Here is a 14,999-nt window from a genome sequence, read left to right as displayed (position 1 = left end):
CCAGCTAAATTCCAAGCAATTTCTCAGGAGAACCACAAGCTATAAAGAAGTGAAAGTGAAAGCTAATAGAAGAATGATCACTTTAGGGTGGAGCAGTTAAGGAAAGCATCCTACAGAAGGTCAGACCTGAGGGGAGCCAGGAAGGAAGGGTTGAGCTATGAGTGCAGGAGGAGGAACAGCATGAGCAAGTTTATAGGTGAAGTGAACTTGTGTAGAGGACTATGAGGAGACCAGCATGGATAAAGGTGAGAAGTTATATTAAGATGGAATCCTTGATTATTTGAGCACACAGAGTCAAGATGGAGAGTGGCAGGCAGACAAAAAAAAAACCCTATTATTAAGAATAGATGCTCTCTCAAGCTTATCAAGTGCTCACATTTCTTATATTTTAAAATATAGTCGTGCCAGTAATTTTGGTTTGATAAAAAATGGAAACAGCCTACAAATAAATCTTGATGAAAAATAAAACTGAGAATAAACAAACTCCCTGGCAAAAAATAAACAACATATTGAGCTTAATTTTCCTTTGTATAAATTAGTCCTGAAGAACAATTTAGGTAACTTTCACTCCCTAACTAGAGAGCTAAGTCTTCAGCAAAATAATTCTCATTGATATCCTGTCAAAATTATGTATCAGAAGTTTCAGTATTGTTTTCTTAGTCTGGCAGGATGGACAGTAATAGTAGCATCATTATGCTAACCACTAACCACTTTATTAATTGGCCCTTTCACATAATTAAATTATAATACATATAATTCACTCAGAAATAATGAATTATCAGTGGATAGTTTATACAAGGCATCCCCTGAACACTTATGAATTTCAATTTTATTTTGACTTAATTATCATAGGAGCTCTGTGATCTTGAACAAGTGAATTAACCTCTCTGAGCCCTGGGTCTCTCATTTGTAAACAGGCTTAGTAATAAATACTTACCAGGATTTATGAGGATTAAGTGAGAAAATACACAGTAAAAGCCTAGTAGGAGTAACTATCAATTGAGCAACTGAGCGATTACTATGGGCCAAAATCCTAAGGATTTTATGTGAATTAATTATTTTACTTCTCAATAAAATCTGGTAGAGATTTTTTCCTCTCTATAGATGAGTCAACTCAGACACAGAGAGGTTTTATCAACTCAATACCATAATCTTAAAAATATGACATGTATTACTTGTATATTTAAGAGATCACCCTATTATCATTAGCATGCCAAATTAATAAAATTCATTTTACCACTATTTCTAAGGAGCCGAAAAAAATTCAACACTAAATGAAATTATTGGTCCTCAAAGAGCTCTTTGAGGTAGCTGAGGTCATATATTATTGTCTCTATTTTACAGACAGGCATAATGAAGTGACAGTGAAATGTAGTATACTAAATCAATGCTTTATTATGGGAGAAATTATCTTCGTTATCTATTTCAATGATTCTCAAACTTTTAGTAATTTTAAAAATTGCAGAGGGAACTCATTAAAAATGCAGACGTCTGGGCATAATTTTCAGGTTCGACTCCATTTTAACAGCACTATGGAAAATTCTTATTTAAGTTGTCCACTAGCCATATTTTATGAAAAACTGACCTGGAGTTCAGTAATCCCTTGAAGCCAGGGACTACACATGCATGCAAACAAAAGAACTGAGTGGAAAGGGGGAAAAAAAAAAGGGAAAAGAAAGAGTTGGATTGTCTATGCATTGCTTGCCTTACTGCAACAGCGCTGACTTCTAGTATGCATTGACCTATCCCTCACTCTGGGACCCTGGTCCCTGGTGGCACCACCTGCCACCTCTGGGGTGATCATGTGATGTAAGAGCAAGTCAATCAGTGCACCAGCTTGCAGCCGTGTGCCATGATTGGACCGGCTCTGGACAGCCTGAACCAATCAGAGGAAAGCATAGGACCACGGGGCCTGCTGCGGTGGGAGTTTTGGAGATGTGGGTGTGCTCCATCATCTTGCCCATTCTTGGGGGTTGGGCTGAACACTATCATGGCAGAACTCAGGTCCTGAAGCTACTGTGTGGGCTTCGAAGGCAGCCAGGCCTGAAGCTACCATCTATCACGGGACTTCGTAGCCTTGTGAATTAGTAAGTCCACATGTTGACTTGGTACAGTTTCACGTGCAGCCCACAGATGTACAGAGGACGTCATCAAAACTGAGGGAGGAAAAAAAAAAACGAGACTTAGAATTATTAAGAAACTCGCCCAAGATCACCCTGCTTGTAAATGGCAAAGTTGAGATTCAATGTTTGGCTGAGTCCAAGAAGGGAGATCTTAGTCACTGCAGTATATCATCTCTAAAATTTGGGAGTGTACTGAGCTACTGTAATTAGACTTGCTCAGAAAATAAAATACCATGGAGAATTCACCTTTTCTGGACTTAAACTTCAACTTGACTCTTTTATTGGGGGCAGGTGGATTGATACCACATTAAACCCACCTTTCAATTACTCGTGGTTGGCAGGTCACCATTCATCTCTTCCCATTCTCTAGTGGCTTAACATCTTTTGTGCAGAACCTGGAGTTTTATTTTGGATCTTGCTGCCTGCAGAGTGCAGGGAGGGGTACAACGGAATGGTAGAGGAGGAGAGGAGAATGCCACATCCACGCATGTCAAATGGCATTTTTCCTTCAGTTTCTATCTGCTGACTGGATTGATGCTCTTCTCCTTTTGTTCATTTATCATCACCAGCCTAATACATGTCTGGATTTACATCCAAGGTTCCATTTTACTATAAAGCAAATTTGCAAGCAAATAGAGCTCATGATTTGAGCAGACTGCTCTGATGCAGACAGACACGGCTTGCTGATGCTGTGGATGCAAATGCTACATCTGTTTATAATAATGCGTACTACATCTTGCAACGGAACAGTTTGTGGCTGCAATCTGACAGTCTGCACTTAGGTTGTTAAAAAGGGAACCTGGGCATTGTTTTAGACTGGTCAGCATCCTTGATGTCATCTTCAAACATGAAAGAATCTTAAAATACCAGTGTTACAATGTTTAAGATCACAAAAGTAGGGGATCCCTGGGTGGCTCAGCGGTTTAGCGCCTGCCTTTAGCCCAGGGTGCAATCCTCGGGTCCCGGGATCAAGTCCTGTGTCAGGCTCCAGGCATGGAGCCTACTTCTCCCTCTGCCCGTCTCTCTCTCTCTCTATCTCTCTCTCTCTGTCTATCATGAATAAATAAATAAATCGTAAAAACAAAAACAAAAGTAATAATATTGAAAATAATCACTTAAACGCCAAACATTTTCTTGTGTATATTACATGTGTTATCTCATTCATAGCAGACCAATAGGAAAGATAGTATTTTTGCTTCCATTTGGTGGTTCAGGAAATAGAGGTTCCCAGTGGTTCAGTGACTTTCCAATACTCAAGGAGCTAGTGAGTGATGGAGCTTAGATCAAATCCATATTTGTATGACTCTTAACTTTTTAATCATTATATTTGATCTCCAGTCCAGTGGTTCTCAAAGTTCAGTACACTTAAACTCAGAAAAGGAAAGAATCTGCTCTAGATGGCAACATGTAATAATGGCCAAGAGAACTTCTGAATCTAGGTCTTCTGGTCATCAAGCAAATGATCTTACATGTGAGGAAGTCTGTATCCTCTCTCCCTTTTCCATTTATAATAAAGAGGTATGATATTTGTCTTAAGTTACACTTAATAATTCCTCTGATATGTCCTGATTCATCAACATGACAGGTATTAATGAATTAGCGTATGTTAACAGCCTTCTCAAGCTTTAAATTCCTGTAAAATTGGGGTGATCAATTCTTACTTGGCAGCTATTTCACAAAAATTGAATATAATTAGGAATTTTCCAAATAGGAATATAAGCATTATGAAGTCAGGCACTTATATTATTTTTATTCCCTGCTGCATTCCTATACCCAGGAATGAGTGAAGAAAAGTAAATACCTGGTATACCATAGGATTTCACAAATAGTGACTTTATCACCATTTTAATATAATCATCAAATCAGGAATAAATACAATATTTGAACAGATCTATTACTAGTAAGAAAATCTGAATGAGAAATCAAAACACTCAGCAAACAAAAGTCCAGGAACAGGTGGGTTTACTGGTGAATTCTACCAAATGTTTAAAAAAGAGTTAATACTTATTTCTTTCAAACTATCCCAATAAGTGGGAAAGGAAGGAAACTTTCAAATTCACTCTATGACACTAAGATTAACCTGACAGTGAAAATAGGCAAAGATACTACAAAAAAAGAAAACCATAGGCCAATACCCCTGATGAATAAAGATGCAAAATCCTCAACAAAATATTAGCAAACCTAATTCAACAATGCATGAAAAGGATCATTCACCACAATCAAGTGAGATTTATTTCAGGAATTCACAAATCAATCAAGATGTCACATCACATTAACAATAGAAAGAATAGAAACCATATGATCATCTCAACAGAAACAGAAAAATCATTTAGTGAAACGCAATATCCTCTCATGATAAAAACTCTTGATCAAGTGGGTTTAGAGAAAGCAAATCTTAATAATAAAGCCCATATATGAAAAACCCACAACTACCATCCTATACAATGGTGAAAAATTGAAAGTTTCGCTCTCAGATCAGAAACAAGACAAGGATGTCCATTCTCACCATTTTTATTCAACATAGTACTGGAAGTCCTAGTCAGGGCAAGCTGACAAAAAAAGGGAAATAAAAGGCATTCAAATTGATAAGGAAGAAGTTAGACTGTCACTATTTGTAGATGATGTGATATGATATATATGTTAAAAAAAACCCTAAGATTTAAAAAAAAAAAGTGTTAGAACTAACAGGCGAATTTAGCAAAGTTTCAGGATATAAAATGAATATACAGATATATGTCACATTTCTGTATACAAATAATGAAGTGGCAATAAGATAAATTAAGAAAACAATCCCATTTATAATTGCACCACAAAGAATAAAATGCCTAGGGATAAATTTGACAAAGGAGGTGAAATGCCTGTACTCTGAAAACTATAAACCACTGATGAAGGATTGAAGATGACACAAACAAAAGGAAAAAATATATCACTTTCATAGATGGGAAGAATTAACATTGTTAAAATGTTCATACTACCCAAATCAATCATAAGATTCAATGCAAGCCCTATCAAAATACCAATATCATTCATTTTCTTCCCACAGAAACTAGAACAACTAATCCCAATTTTTTTATGGAATCAACAAGACCTCAAAGAGCCAAAACAATCTTGAGAAAGAAGGGACAAAGCTGGAGGTATCATAGTCCCAGATTTCAAGATACATTACAAAACTAGAGGAATCAAAATAATACTGGCACAGAAATAGACATGCAGGTCAATGGAATAGACCCACATCTGTCTGGTTAATTCGTGTATGATAAAGGAGGGAAGAATATATAATAGGACAAAGAGAGTCTCTTCAGTAGATGGTGGTGGGAAAACTGGACAGCTACATGCAAAAGCACAAACCGGGACCACTCTCCTGCACAATATACAAAAATAAACCCAGAATGGATCAAAGACCTAACCGTGAGACTTGTAACCATATAACTCCTAAAAGGAAACATAGGAAGTAATCTCTTGAACATCAGCTTTAGCAGCATTTTTCTAGGTAGTTCTGCTCAAGCAAGAGAAACAAAAGCAAAAATAAACTATTGGGACTATGCAAAAATAATAAGCTGTTGCACAAGAAAGGGAAACAACAAAAGGAAAAGGCAATCTATAGAATGGAAGAAGATATTTGCAAATAATGTACCTCATAAGGGGTTAATATCCAAAGTATATAAAGAACTTATACAACACAAAACAAAATCCCAATCTGATTAGAAAATGGACAAAGGACTTGAATAGATATTTTTCCAGGGGAGACATATAGATGGCCAACAGACACAGGACAAGATATTCAACATCACTTGTCATCAGATAAATGCAAATCTAACTACAGTGAGATATCACCCACACCTGTCAGAGTGGCCAGGATCAAAAACACAAGAAATAACAAGTGTTGGCAGGGATGTGGGAGAAGTGAACTCTTACACACTATTGATAGGAATGCAAACTGGTGCAGCCACTATGGAGAATAGTATAAAGCTTTCTTTAAAATTTAAAACGTGAATACTTAATGAGTCAGTAATTCCACTACTGAGTACTTACTCAAATAAGACAAAATACTATTTTGAAATGATACGTGCACCTGCAATGAACATATGCAGCATTATTTACAATAGCCAAGACATAGAAGCAGCCCAAGTATCCATTCATAAATGAATAAAGAAGATACACCATATATTTCTCTATATATTTATATATGTGTGTGTATGTGTATATATACACAGTCACTTATGAATATATATAGAATATGCATATATATACATATAGAATATATGAATATATATAATAGAATATTACTGCGCCTTATAAAAATGAAACCTTGCCATCCATGACAACATGGATGGACCTAGAGGGTATTATGTTAAGTGAAATAAGTCAGACAGATGTGTATATATATATATATATATATATATCCAATGATTTCACTTACAGGTGGAGTCTAAAAAACAAATAACAGCAACAAGAAAAAGACAAAACAAAAGAACAGACTCTTAAATATGGAGAATAAGCTGATGGTTGCCAGAGAGGAGGGGGTGGGGAGAATGAGTAAAATGTGTAAAAGGGATTAAGAGATACAGAATTTCAGTAACAGAATAAGTCATAAACATGGAAAGTACAGCTTAGGGAATGTAGTCAGCAACACTGTAATAATATTGTCTGGTGACAGATGGTGACTATACTTATGGTGGTGAGCACTGAGTACTGTATAGAATTATTAAATCAATATGCTGTACACCTGAAGATAATATAACATTGTGTGTCAATTATACATCAATACTAAATTTAAAAGAATATCACCACCACTACCATCATCATCAACATCATCATCATCATCATCATCACCAATTTACAGAATATACTGACTCATTTCCTATTCTATTTTCTCTGTTTCAGGTTTTTTGTTTGTTTGTTTGTTTGTTTGTTTTTTTACACTCTCTTTACCTGCCAAGCTCCATCATATTTTCTGGTAATGATGTTTCCATTTTATGGCTTCTGAAAAACATGCCAGATGTTAAGGTTTTTTTTCTGTTATTCTTTCAGAAAATTCACACTGCGGCCATTGATGTCCTGTTTTCAAATGGGGAGCTCTAAATTACTGCAAACATTAGGCCTTGGCTGCCTCTTAAATCTTTTCCAGCTGCTGGCTTTGAAGGGAGTATGGCCATTAGTCATTTGGGATATATTTTAACCCTTTGGATAATAATGAGACATCTACTCACATAATGTTGGAAGTGGAGCTCCCACTGCCCCATAGAAAATTCTCTCTTGCCTCAGTAAATAGTCCGGCAAACAAGAAAGACACTGCTGAATTTATTTTGTAGTACATTCTTCAAGCCTAAGATGATCTGGCTCTAAATATCCATGCTACTTGTGCAAGGAAGCATCTATGTGCACTAATTTAAGACACAGCTTTCTGCAGTGGACAGTTTCTAGACAAAAACAATGACAGGGGGAGAGAAATGTTCCAGTAGCTGTAGACCTCAGGTTCTCAACGCTGGTTGCACTGTATATTCATTAGGAGGATGTATTAGAAATCCTGAAGCATAGCTGCCTTTCATGACTATTTCAGTTAGACCCCTTGAAGATTGGGTTCTAGGCATCTGGAGTTCTGAAGAGCTCTCTGGTTTTTCAGTTCCCTCCAAGGACCAGTACAGAGTGTTTCAGAAGTTTTCATTGGTCCTCAACATAATGAGAAAAATGAAGTCAAAGTAGCAGAATTTTCAAAACTCAAATTTGGTGGTTTAATAAAGATTGTCCTTTATTTGGATAGCAGCCATCCTCCCTTGCAATACTTGAGAAAATCTTTAACCACCACTGACTAAATAAAAAGCCACTACAACTCAGCTTGCAGCAGGCTACATACCCGGAGAAAAAGCAAGATTGTAATCAAGGCCTGTAATTTAGAACATCTGCCCTTCTGGCTTCAATCTGGGCTCCCATTTAAATAAGCACTGTTTCCTCTGTTTGTAACAGAGCATGTGACAATCTTGGTATGCATTGCCTGTGTTTCCCTATGCGCTATCAGGAAGTTGTCTCCTGTAGGCTCAGTTTCATCTGCTCTGGAGGTGTCTGGTTTTTTTGTGGGGCACCCCCATAACTCCCAACATAAATTTCGTGTATGACACCCAGCTTATACTTGAAATCAGATTGTTCTAGACGTACACTCTTCATGTTCTGAAAATCTGGAAGCTTGGTTGTGTGCAATGCATTAGAAGACATATAAAGAACAATTTAGTTTTATGTATACAGATTACGTTCTTCCTGTTTTTTTTAATGATACCAATAGTAATTGTAGCTTCAACAAATTATGCATTTCTGTGATAAAATTAAAATCTTGGTAATGCTCTGTTGGGAAGACTCATTAATTTATTTTTAGTTGTACTGGATTGTGAAATGCAAAAGTCTAGGAGACAAAAGTGTGGCAGAAAGTATCCAGAACATGCTAACTTTCATTATTAGTGTTTTGCTAGTAATCAGTGATGGCCGTTTACTATTCTAATCAGCTTCTTAGAGAGGTTTCCTCTCTAGGGCCACCAGAAACAGACAAACAACCTTTACTTGACAAGTTTCCATTTCATACAATTCTGAGAACTCAAACCCATTCTTCTATAATTGAGTTCAGTTATCAAATGCTAAGAGAGAAATATGTGCTTCATGGGAAAGATATTCTTGCTGCAGCCTTGAACAGCTTCTGAAAACACAATCTTTCCCTCCTCTGATTTCCTGCACACCTGATCAGTCCCCTTGACTGGCATTTATCACTTGCTTGCTAGAGTTATATGTAATTATGTACAAACAGATCCTTGGCATCATTGCAAATTTAACATTCTCAGTTTCAACTCTTCATAAGTGACCCTGAAGGGTCTATAATTTGTATAATTTGTCATACTGTTGTGGTATGAATTTAAATTACACTCACTTTGAGCTAGTGTAAAAAAAAAAAAAAAGTGAATACAATTGCCTGGACCCAGTATCTCTCCTCAATACAGCTCTGTAGTTCTCGTTTGTCATTTGTATAAGATCACAAGTTTTTATTTTTGTTGAAGCAACTAAGAATATTTTAGGGAAAACTGTAATAGTAATGAACTAGTGTTGTAAGGCTGTTTGTAGAAAAAGTTTGACAGAACTAAGACTCAGAAGAAATAATAACAAAAGATAGCATTAGATGCATGCAGTATGCCTAGAACCACTAAAACAACTTTATATTCCCAATTTTATTGGACCCTCAGAACCCCACAGTTAAATTATATCATTAAATTCACTTAAAAGAGGAGAATAAGGATCAGAGAGTTTGGATTAAAATGACAGCAGCAGAGTCAAGATATGAGAAAAGTCATGTCTAACTCCCAAACGTGTATTTTTTTGTCCTCTTATTCCCCTTGTAAAAATTTAGATATAATTGACATGCAACATTATGTTTCAGGTGTACAACATAGTGATATTTGTATATATTGTGAAAATAACACCATTAGTAAAGTTAACATCTGTCACCACACAGTTACATCCTTTTTCTTGAGTCATCCTGCCATACATTATGTCTCCAGGCCTTATCCATAGCTATGAGTTTGTACCTTTTAACCCTCTTCACCCATGCCATGACTACCATTGCCCATGGCAACCAATCTGTATCCCTAAGTTGCTCTTTTTGTTGATTTTATTTTATTTTTTCAATTTAGGTATATTTGACTTATAGCAGGTATATTAGTTTCAGATATACAATATACTGATTCAATGTTTGTACATATTTGGAAATAATCGTCACAAGAAATCTTGTTAATATCCATCGCCATACATAGTTATAAATTTATGTATGTGATGAGAACTTCTAATGTGTACTTTTAAATTCCTAGTGTTCTCGATTCTACTCACCTTTCCATCACTCCACATGATTTTTTATATTCTTTCTCTGTTGTAAGCTCTCTTTGGCCATGAGTTTAACTTTATTCATATATTCCTTGGAGCACATATACCAAAACTTCTGCTATAACAGGATTTGTTGAATACAGATGGATGGGTGAATACAAGAATGAATAATGCATTCGCTAATTTCATTCACTTGCCTTCTCTTTACTTCATCAGCAAAAATTGAATGAGAACAAACATTCTTACATGTGCATTTATTCCATGTTCTCCAGTAATGCTACAGAATTTCTAAATGTTGAATACAGAGAAATTCCTTTGCATTTAAGGGACTCCCAGGTCAAAGAGTAATGAAACATTTCCTTTACCAATGGTGTTAAACACTATGAGCCAACCTCTGTAGTTCATCTAGTTGTGTTCCAATGTCATTCACAGATTTTTCAAGGGAGAGCTGGCTTGAAATCAGTAAGCACCAGGAGCACCCTACCTTTCTTTACTTAGAGAGTAAGAAAACATTGTATTCTTTTATGAAGAAGTGTCTAAAAGACCCTAAAATAACACATGATTTTTCCATCTGTGTACTAATCAAGTTTCTGTAGAGTAACAGAACCAAGGGGAGCTAGATATAGATAGATAGATAGATAGATAGATAGATAGATAGATAGATAGATAACAAAATTTATTATAAGGAGTTGACTTACATATTTATGGAGGCTGAGAAGTTCCATAATCTGCCATGTGCAGCTGAGGAACCAGAAAAGTCAGTGACATAATTCAGCCTGGGCCTGAACTCCAAGAACCAGGGTAGCTAATGGTATAAGTCCAAGTCCAAAAGCCCAAGAGCCAGGAGCACCAATGTCTAAGGGCACAAAAAGACGGATGTCTCTATTCAAGCAGAAAAAGCATAATCACCCTTCCTCCTACTATTTGTTCTACTGGGGCTTTCAGTGAATTGGATGATGCCCACCCATACTGGGAGGATGGGCTTCTTAACTTAGTTTACCAATTTCAAATGCTAATGTCTTCCAGAGACATCCATGGTTGTCTCACACATGCACCCAAGAATGTTTTAACAGCTACCTGGGCATTCATTACCCAGTCTAGTTGACTTGTGAAATTCACAAACTTCATATATTGCCATGGAACTAATCAAGGAATTATTTGTTTTTAATTATAATAAATGGCAAGAAGAACACCGGGTACAGAGCAGGCAGATACACCCAATTGGGGTGTGGGGGGGCTCTGGGCAAGCTTCCCTTAGGAAATGATATATGAACTGGAACTGAAAGAGGATGCAGATATCTAAATTAGAAAATTAATTCAATATATGTGGGAGTTGAGTTGTTGAAACAGGAACAAGTGCCCAAGGCAGATGGAACAGCATGTGTAAGGGTTTAAAGCAGAAAGGATAAGGAAGCATTTGAAGAATTGGGAAAGAATGTGGGTGAATTTTGGTGATTGAAACCCTAAAGAAATATAAATATGATCCAAAATTCAGTTTGTAGTGCTGTACCCATGTCACTTTTCTGGTTTTGATGAAGTATTATAATTACGATAGGTATCATTAGAGGAACCTAGGGGAAAAGTTCATAGGAACTTTCTGTACTACTTTTTTCCAACTTCTTATTAGTCTGAAATTATTTCAAAATAAAAAGTTTTCTTAAAAAAAGAGAACATATAGAAAATGACCTTTGCAACTCAGTTTGAAATTGGGTACCAATTCATGGGTACCAATAAAACTATGCATATATCATTACATTCTCAAGTGTAATTTTCTGTGTTCTTTTGACATGTGGAGTGTTATATTTCCTTAAATTATTGTTAGTGCTTCACATCTGACCTACCCCCCTGGGGAGGTAGGTCAGATGATAGTCATCTTTTTTTTTTTTTGATAGTCATCTTTAAAGCAAACAATAATCATGATTTTGGACAGACCAAGATGAGAATTAGCTCTCTACTTCTTTATCTTCACATGTCAGCACTGTTCTGTGGAATATATTATTTGTAGGCATCTATACTTCATGAACTGAGGCTCAGGGAGAGTAGCTGAATCACATTGCATGACAGTCTAAGGAGAATGTGCTAACGGAAGGCCAAAAGAACTACCACCTACAATATTGTGTAACAGCTACAGTGACAACCTTGCTTATTTCTAGATAGGATTTTTTTTTTTCAGTCTAGTGCTGGTTACAGAATCTGAGACACAGAACCAGGGAGCCCTGGATATTTAGCCTCATAGATTGCTAGAACTGAGCTAGGATTGACTTACTGTCACCAGCACAATTGTCATTTCTCTGAAATGTGGCATTGAGCACTCACATCTAATTATGTCATTCCTGTGCTCAAGATTCTGCAGCTGTTTCCTGTTGCTCACAGGATTAAACACAAATCCCTTTGGAAGATATCTGGGTTTTCCATGATTCAGCCACTGCCTGGTTTTCTAAACTCATTGTTTTTCCTTACATTTCATTGTTAGCAAATTCTTGCACTGATCTTCAAAGACCCTCAGCTTCTGTATGCCTCTGAGCAAATGAATGAGTTTTCTTAACTTTTGTGTCTTAAAACCTACTGTCTGTGAAGCTTTCTTTTACCTTGTCCAAACTTAGAGACATCTTTCTTATATTCTTATCCATCCTGTAAGTAGCTACATTGCATCAACTGTCATTCTGCATTATAACATGTTGTGTATCCACTAAGCTACAGGCTTCTTGAGGACAAAGTTCTTTCTTTCTGCTGTCTTCAATACCTAGAAGACTACCTGACACAGTGTAGGTTTTAATTAAAAAACTGATGAATGAATGAAAACACAATCTATGGAGTGATACTTGCCTTAATTAAAAGGAAAAAAATGTTATAATGTATTCTGATAGGAGTCATCAATATTAATCCAAAGGAATTTATGTCCATGACTCTAAAATATCAGTAAGAGATCAGATTGTGGTTACTCCAAATGGACTTGCCTACCATTATATCCCATGCATGTTGGTTAGGGAAACCATGTGGTTAAAAAATACTATCTACTTCAAAAGTAGAAAACAGAATCAGAATTATTATGATATCTACAGGACATAAATTTTTAAAAAGTAGTTAATTCCTTTTTTATTTGGCTGCCCTACCAAGGGGCTAGAGATATATATTTTCTATTCTAATGAAGTTATTTTTTATGATAATAGTCTTTTTCATTGCCTTATGAAAACTTTTGGTGAAAGGACAATGATTGGGCGGTGACGGGGGTGGGGGGATATCAATGCCTACAATCCCTCTAGGGAAACCTTTAGGTAAATTTATTTCCTTTCTCAGGTCATAATTGTAATATATTCCAATTCTACAAAGGACTTAGCAAGAGCAAATATATGAAAGTGGCATGTCAAAAGAAGCTACAATCCTGTATGACCTGAGGCTTGCAAAAATATCCCAAATACCCCAAAATATTGACTTATTCCAAAATACCCCCCAATAAATGTGTTTTTGTTTGTTTGTTTGTTTAGGATTTCAAAGTGTTCCAAAATATTCCAGGGAACAAAAAAGTAAGATGGAGATCAAATAGTATGTATCTCAACACTGATAATAGCTGAACACTGATAAGACTGAAGAATCAAATTGAATTCACTGATTTAAACATTTATAAGATAGGATTCAAATTGATATTTTTGAAATTTATAGTTCAACTTAATGAAATAGACATTTGTGCCGATTGCATGGCAGATGCTTTATTAATTATTGGGATATTGTGATCAATAAGCATAGACCTGCCTTTAAGAGGCTCACAGTCTGGAAAGAAGCAGAACTTGCAGCACATAAAGCCCACAGACAATTCCCATGGAATTCTATGCATTTGCCTGTGGGTGACATAACATCAAATTATTTAGCTAAGTGACTTGCTGTAGAAGGCAAATAATACTGACAAACCACAAAGTTGTTGTGAAGACTATATATGAAAATTACTGTAAGTGCTCAGGAATTCCTGGCTGGAGGTAAATACACAAATATATTTCAGCTGACAAAGTGAAATAATCATTTTCCTAAAGTATATTTATGTAGGTGATAGGACTAAAAGGAAAAATAGGAACCCATAGTAGTCTTAACAAATTATAAGACAATATAGCCTTAATTTCAAAGATAATTTTTTAAAATGCAACTTATTTCTGAAGAAGAAAGGGTAAAGATTCTCTATGTTCCCCATGAGAGGTAAATGCAAAGAAACGGCCTTCAGTCCAATTTCTGGAAAACTCCACATTCATCAGAACTGGCTATCCAAAAATGGACTGAATTGCTTCATGAGTTAATGTAGTCTTTGCCATGCAATTTATCAAGCATCATGAAGAACAGCTTGGGATTGCAGAGAGATTAAGGTAAGCAATAATTTAGGAATAATTAGTAATAAGCAATGGATCCAACCAGATGCTATAAAAGCCTCCAAAACTGAATCTGTGGCCTGACTCTTCATTTATTTTGCCACAGAGAGGAGGCCATAATCAAGTTTTGGCTGTCACTTTATCAATCAAACTGACTGTGTTCTGATTGGTTACAAGCTAATTTTAGAGCAACTTACTAACCATGCTGTGAAATGATTGATTTCTCAATGACTAGCCATCATTTTGCTTTCCTGGTTCCCCATAATGGAATCCACAAAATCAAGATAATCACAAATCATTGATGAACAGGCTACGTGCCATTATTCCAAACTGAGCTTTCTCTTCATTAGGATTTGTCTTTGAAGCTCTGAAAACAACGCGCTTTTTCCATCACCAAGTCTACTCATCAACACATACCTTGTACTTTTGCCAGAATAAAATAATTGGTTGCAAGGATCACCATGATTATGCCTAAAGGTAGTCACTGAAAGCTATCATTGGGTCTAATACAATGAAGTCTGGAATCAGAAGGACCAAAACGTGAGTACCAGCTTTATCCAGTACAGCCCTGGGGAAAGGTAACCTGCCTATCACTCAGCTTTCTAACTGGTAATATAGTGCTAATATATTTACTGTACAGGAAATTTATAGAGGAAAAATAGATGTTTTA

The 14,999-nt window shown here is 36.1% G+C and overlaps 1 long non-coding RNA gene across 1 annotated transcript in view; it reads left to right on the top strand.

Moving 5' to 3' along the window:
- The window catches only part of LOC140632948 (uncharacterized), a 43,851-nt gene that overhangs the window by 16,028 nt on the left and 12,824 nt on the right, over positions 1 to 14,999 (top strand). The window contains exon 4 of the long non-coding RNA XR_012030595.1: positions 14,680 to 14,869. This is a non-coding gene — a long non-coding RNA (uncharacterized lncRNA). The remainder of the gene's footprint in view (positions 1 to 14,679; positions 14,870 to 14,999) is intronic.

This window comes from Canis lupus, chromosome 5 (genome assembly GCF_048164855.1).
Source record: "Canis lupus baileyi chromosome 5, mCanLup2.hap1, whole genome shotgun sequence".
NCBI classification, from domain to species: Eukaryota; Metazoa; Chordata; class Mammalia; order Carnivora; family Canidae; genus Canis; species Canis lupus.
The sequence above is the reverse complement of the archived record's forward strand: the minus strand, read 5'-3'. Positions and strand labels throughout refer to the sequence as shown.